This window comes from Zalophus californianus, chromosome 3 (assembly GCF_009762305.2).
Source record: "Zalophus californianus isolate mZalCal1 chromosome 3, mZalCal1.pri.v2, whole genome shotgun sequence".
Taxonomy (NCBI): Eukaryota; Metazoa; Chordata; class Mammalia; order Carnivora; family Otariidae; genus Zalophus; species Zalophus californianus.
This window is the reverse complement of record NC_045597.1, coordinates 43,321,891-43,329,287: the sequence shown is the minus strand read 5'-3', so window position 1 is coordinate 43,329,287 and position 7,397 is coordinate 43,321,891. Positions and strand designations below refer to the sequence as shown.

General features: G+C 36.3%; 1 pseudogene; it reads left to right on the top strand.

The window, feature by feature from the left end:
• The first annotated feature begins 338 nt into the window (after positions 1-338).
• LOC113920461 lies at positions 339-1,548 on the top strand (annotated as a pseudogene).
• Positions 1,549-7,397: the final 5,849 nt, after the last annotated feature.

Sequence of the window (7,397 nt, the reverse complement as noted above, 5' to 3'; positions counted from 1 at the left end):
TTCTTGCCCCCAACCCCAGTCCCAGCTGCTAGCGGCTCTGCAGGTATAAACTGTGCAGCATCTTGCCCACTACCACTCACAATTTTCCCGGCATAGCGGCATGCCACATGTTGGCTCTCCCTGCCCACTGGGGTCCATCTGCTGCTTCCAAGGTCCCAGATTCAAGGAGCACTCATAGAAGCAGACTGGCCTGGGTGAAGTGCTTCTGACAGCCCGGGGTCATCAATCTGTGGTGAACCAAACTGAAATTGTAGAGCAGGGACACATGCAGGTGGGCTTCCTGGTTAGTGTTAGCCACGCAGCCAACTCAGCAGGCTGAGCTGAGAAGATGAGAGTCTATGCAGAACAAGGCAGCTCGAGTTTTAGGGCTGAGTACTGGTCATAAGTAAGCTATAGATGAAAAGAGCCTCAGAGATAGGTAAAGAATCCCTCTCAGGTATGCAGTTGGGTACTAATCTACCCACGTTTAAGGAAAATACAGGAGGCTGGGAAGAGAACCACCTGAAACATGTTTAGAGAAAACAATCGCCAGAGCTCAAACACAGCAATAAGTGGTTTGTGTTCCACCCAGGTGGGAAAATGTTATAAATCTTGGGCCATTGAGTAGAGTAGTAAGAAAGGTATTGCCTCTGTAGTGAAATAAAATTAGCCCAAGACTAAAGACTTGCTCTGGCCCTACAGTGGGGACACACAATAGCAAGTCATCAGGGAGACAATCCCTTTGGTATCAAAGAGAGATGAAAATGTAATTGCCTAGAAAAAGGATTGTTAATTGGAAGATATGACAACAAACTGATTTATAGACACTATGCAACATTATATTTTGTCTTCTGTGTGGGTTCCTCAGAAAGTGACCTTGGCATTTTAAATCTAATACAATCACACGAGAATCCCAAGATTCATGGATCTCTTACCATGCATATCCAGATCTGACCCCTAAATCCACCCCACCGTCTCCTGAAAATCATTCATAATGTCCCTAGAACTCAAGATACTTGTGGAAACATTGCGTAAATGGGGTTTAATATTCCATGTAGACAAGGTTCACAATATTCTTGCAGAAATGGTGATGGGGGCTAATGGTATTGGAGACGAACATAAATGAGATTGTTACACAAATAAACTGGAGAAATCTGAGGCAGGAGCTCCAGCCCATGCTGTATCACGGAGGACTTTAGGGGAAGGAAGGGAAAACCGAAGGGGGGGGGAATCAGAGGGGGAGATGAAGCATGAGAGACTATGGACTCTGGGAAACAATCAGAGGCTTTCAGAGGGGAGGGGGATGAGGAGATGGGTTAGCCCGGTGATAGGTATTAAGAGGGCACGTACTGCATGGACCACTGGGTGTTATAGGAAAACAATGGATCGTGGATCACCACATCAAAAACTAATGATGTGCTATATGGTGACTAACAACACAATAAAAAAATTAAAAAATAAGTTACAAAGTTACACTCAAATAAAAATATGAATCTTCCTGGGATCCCAAGAAATAGTAACATTGCTGACATCAGTATAAAAGTGCCAAACCTGCCCTTTTTTAAATAAAATATTTAAAAAGGTCACTCCCAGGTAAAGACCCAGGAAAAGTCATCTAAGTTTACCATGCAGTTGTTTACCAAAAATAGAGGAGGAGAGTCTTAACTTTTGCTCTTGGATTAAATCAAGGTACTACATAGAAGTTGCATAAAATCAGAATGGAAGTTCAATGTTGCTTTTCTTATTTAGTATTTCAAAAAGTGTTTAAGACATTTCTTTAAATTATGCACCATCCAAGATGTTGGTGTTTTGTAGGGATCATAAGAGCTGCATTCCATAATTCTTTCTGTTATGTGTCACAACTGTTATTTAAAGAATGAAGTATATATTGTATGAAAACATTATGACCTCTTCTAAAGCAAAAAAAAAAAAGTCATGTGTTTTGGAAATTTTTATAGTCTTACTTGCTATTAAATTTTTAGTTTAATAATCCCTTATGCATATAATTTTTAGTTATTGTTATTTGATGGATGTGCCTTTGTTAACTGTACCCTTAAGAAACAATGGTGATGATTGAGATTTTACTTTTGATTTTTTTTATCTTATTACAACCTATTTGGGAAATGGCAAGTTATTGTTTTTATTTTCCTAATCTAGTACTTTTCTTCTGCTACACATTAATAGATGGCTCCTTTAGACTATTGATTGCTACTATCTGCAACCTACATTTATCACAGCTGCATCACTGTTTTCTATTGCACAGTAATTTGCTCCTCATTTTTTTCATTTTGTAGCACACAAAAATTAAAATCATAAATACCTGGTAATCGGAGACCATATAGGGTGCATATTTAACATGATATTGTTTTTTATAACCATTTTATTCAAAACATAAACAGATTTAAAATATAAATATTATTAACAGTGGAACAAAATTTTTAAAAATAGGGTTAAGTGACTGAAAACGAAATGTTCCAAGGTGTTACCACTGGTGATAAAAAGCAAACTAACAATATTTCTCTATTTTAACATACCTTATAATATGCTGTCAAATATATTGAGGTTTGCTGGGCTGGCCCGATTCCACTTACTCTTCATTCCTCACTCTATGGCTTTGTCCTTTGAATCATTGAGTTAGCCCCATCCTTCTAATTTTGCTTAAGTTAGCCAAGGTTAGGTCCTGTTAATTGCAGCCAAAGAAATCTTGATACACAGGGTTTTCAGACCATCAACATTCAATCATTATTTTACATGTTTTATGCTAAATATTTTGTTAATTTTTATGTGATATTCAAAAATAAATAAAGCATACTTTTTAAGGAACGTATAGTGGAGATTTTAAGTATAAATTTGTATAATGAGCATTTAAATCATAACACTTAAGACAAAATTCTAAAAGATTTTTGACAAAATTCCTAAACCACTGTTCATAATGAAAGTCTATGAACAAAAAAGATTCATAATGAAAATTTAAGCATAGGCTAATATTATATTCAGTGACTTACCTTTTCACCTATTTTCCAGAGAAAAACCGAAGAAAAGGGGAAAAGGACTAACGTTCATCATTAAATTCACCAAATTAGATTCACTTGGATATGGTAAGTTACTAGATTATATGACGTTTCCTTTCTAACTATTATGAAAACCCATTATCTGAGCTGTTGTTGTTGTCTATAAATCATTAATTATTCCAAGCAAAATTAATATCCTCACTTACTACATGATTGAAATATGTGGAAAGTCAGATGATTTATTAAAATAAGGAAGAAAATGTAGTTAGGGATGAGTAACTTAAATAGCTAGGCTGAGCATTCAAGAAACACTCTCATAACATCCAAGATAAAATATTCATCCTTAAAAGTCCACAAACTGGATTTTTCAACTACTTGGATTTTTGAAGCTCTCAACCCAAAATTGAGCTGATGTTAACTAAACTCACAAGAGATTGATAAATAAATCAAATTTCCAATATATTATTTTACTCCAGTGATCACATTTCTAGCTAAAGCAGCTCACTTCCTGGTATTTGAACTATATAAGAAGTTAATTATTGATCAAAAGTTTGCCTGATGACCATGGAATGAAAGAATAGAGATGCAGATACCCTCAAGAGAGATTTCATCTGTTTCATGAAGAAGCCTAGCAAATTATTCCTACCTCACACAGCAGAGAACACTATCAAGGGGCCAAATTTCTCATATTCCCCCAAATTTCTTATTTCTGAGCAGTGATGAACCCATACTGCTGAATTTTGCTTCTCTGAAATATCTTTTCTTATTCTATCCATTTCTCTATTGACAGTTTCATTCTTTTGACATGTTATTATCACTGAGCGTGCTGTATATATTGAGTTGTTTACATAAACAGAACACATTAAATATTCTCCTGCTTTTCTTAATGATTAGCTTTCAGAGGTTTACCTGAACTTTGAGTTATCGAAAGGAATCTCCTTTCCCAACTATTTTATCTTTCTTCAACCTCAGATCGTCCATTTCATATCACACAGGAAAATTGGTTATCTATTCATAACTTATGTTGTCATGCCCAGGATAAAGCCTCCATTACTCTCCTGGAAATATAGGTCAAAAATGTAAGATATCTTTCACTGTTCTCTCTATCTTTATATCTTCCATTCACAGAGTCATCAATTCTTTTTGTGCAATATTTTGTGTTCTGTCATTTCCATTCTAATTCTCACTACCCTGGTTCAGAATTTTTTTATATTTGTCCTTGACTACAATAGTTATTTATTCATTCATTTTTTCAGTCATTCAACAGATATCTTCTCCTACTGTGTGTCAGTCACCGGTCTGAGGATATAGCAGTAGATAGACATAAAGGAACCTGAGCTCATGGGATTACATTGGAGGAACACAATAAACTATAACTAGTAAGTAAATAAGTATACTGGCATGCTATAATATTAAAAAAAATAAAATAGGGCAATAGGTTAGAATAGAGTGAGGAAGAATCACTGTGGTCTTTCAGATGGATAATCAGAGAAAACCTTTCTGAACTGAAATTTAAGCAGAGACTGGAGTGATGTGAAAGAGCAGAGGGATGGGGAAATATGAGTGAATGAATAGTCTTTCAAACATTGGGGAAGATAAAGGGGAAAATGTTGGGAAGTTTGAAAAATAATACAAAAGGCAGTGTTGCTGAAGTAGACTGTAAGACAGAGAAAACTGGAAATATGGCTTAAGGGATAGGTGGGGGCCAGTTGTGGAGGGCCCTGTAGGTCATAGTAAAAAATTTGGATTTTATTCCATAGCTATGAGAAATTGTTGGAGTGCTGTAAATCCTAAGAGAACATCATGAAAAGATCCTTCTGACGGCTATTCAGAGCATATCATTTTTGCTTCCTGAAAAAAAGCAAAAATGGAAGTGATGATTGGATTTAGGATAACTTGGAGATAGAGTCAGTAGGACTTGCTAATGAAATGGAATGTGAGATAAAAATAGAGGACACTGAGACTTCTAGTCTGAGAAACTGGGGCAGTATATTGTCATTTATTAAGGTGAGAATGAATAAGGGAGACCATAAATTTAATTTAGAAAAATTATGCAGATATGTTTTGCAGAGTCTCATTCAGTAATGTAAATACAACAAAGACATTCTGACATATCATCTTCATTTAGTGTGATCAACTTTTTCTAAAAGATTTGTTTTTTTATTTATTTTATAGGGAGAGAGAGTGTGTGTGCAGAGGGGAGGGAGGAGGGGCAGAGAGCGAGGGAGAGAGAGTCTTAAGAAGACTGTGTGCTGAGTGCAGAACCTAACCCGGGACTCGATCTCACAAACCTGAGATCACTAACTGAGATCACAACTTAAGCTGAAAACAAGAGTCCGACGCCTAACTGATTGCCACCCAGGCTCCCCTAGTGTGGTCAACTTTTAATTTCAGGGTTAATTTTAGTCTCAAAAAGTCATAAACTGTAGACTAAGAAGCAATTAGAAATGCATCAAGCAACCTGTGCTTGAATATTCCAGATTGACTAAGAATCTGGAATTCAAATTGTAAGTTAAATAGAAACTTACTTTTTAGAAATATTGGAGGAATATATCTTCTGTATATCTCTCATTTTGCCCCATGAAAGAAAATAATAAATGCATTGGTGAAAAAGCATCAGTATATTTTATAAACGCTGCAATGATGATAATGTGAATGATGTGCTATTAAAATGGGCTACCTGACTTCAAGGAGGCTGTTGGGGTTTTGAGTTGGCACAGGCCTAGAATCAGTATTTGATTCCCCCAAACAAGGAGGGTAAGGCCCTTCATATCCAGTGGAGGCTGGAGAAAGATAATGAAAACATTTTGATTGGCAGGATTCTTTGGTGGGAGCTAAGAGATCATGAGAGATTAGAACCGAAACATATGGCTAGTTTTCTAAATTCCTATTTATCTGTATGACAAAAAGTTCCAAATCTGCCCTGACTTGATCTACAAGGCATACCAAATAAAATGTGAGCAGAGCTTCCTATCATGAAATGAATGCGAACTGACCTGCCATTCCATGAAGTTGGGCACAATCAGCATTACTTCATCAATTAGAAGTGTCATATTCCAAAATGGGGTTTCCAGTGTTCTGAAAACATGAAAAAGTTCTGTAAGCAAATGATTCAAAATTCCACTGGCCTATTTCTATATAATGCTATTCCTTCAACATATGGCAACATGGGGTATTCTCTGTGTGAAATGACCAAGGAGGAGAAAATGTTAGAGCCAATGGCTTTCCTAATATGCTAATACAAGTCAGAATGGAATTGCTCTGGAGTTACTGAGCCAGATTCAGAAGTGTTCCTGAAAGCCTATTGAAAAGATAAATTCTCCCAGTGGGCAGAATATTGATCAGTATATCTTGTGGTCACTTTGCTTTAAAAAAGAGACAACATGAAGTTAAGTTCTACTTTGATATATGGCAAGTGGTTAACAGTATTATCAGCTAGTATGCTACTTAAAAAGATTGGGGTTGAAGCATCTGTGATAATAAAGGCTGAGGGAAATGCATATGAGAGAACTCAGAATGAGAAATGAGGGCAGATGTTAAAATATCAGTGCCTCTCTGCTGGCTTCCTGAAGGGTCCTACCACAGAGGAGTGAACTGTAGACACATTCTGCATGAATGGCAAGCTCTTTTCCTAGCCTCCCCAGCAGTTGTTCAATGTGATTATAGGCTAGTTAATGATAGTTTGGTGAGTTAAGGATGGGCTTAAAACTTTTCATTGGTTTTCAGCTAGTATAAATAATAATAGGTAACAGACATGAGTTGATTAGAATCTTATATTTTAGTGGGGAACACAGGCATTAAATACACAATTACACACTCGCAAAATTACAAATCAAGAAAAGTGTTATAAAAAAATTAGAGAATTCTCCGGGTAAATTTGAATTCAGCTCTCCAGCATCTCCTCTGTAAACCATCATTCACCAGTCCTTAACTCTTGCTGTATTACACATAGGCACTGCCACCAACACACATGGGCACACACATATTGTTAACCAACACTTTCCTCTCTGTTCACTTATATCTTACATCCTTAATTCATTTCATTACAGTATAATTGCTGATTTATCTGTCCTAAGCCCCCCATAGAGGACAGGGATTGTATTTAAACTTTGAACCCCATGCCCAGTGCATACTGCATAGTCAAGTACTTGAGATACTGTTCTCCAATATTGAGTTTGTTGAAGATTCAGTTCAAGTGTCAGTTAATCCAGAAGACTTTAATGATCTCTGTGAATCTCTTTGAAATGTCACATTCTACACTAAAAAAAATCTATGGTTGTCTTGTCTAACTTTTCATATTTGTTTTCATATTACTTTTATCTCACTGTTCACTGTGTTTCATGTTTTTCATGTGTTTCTTTTCCTCATATAGAAGCAAGCACATGCCAGTGTTCCAATTGTCTATAC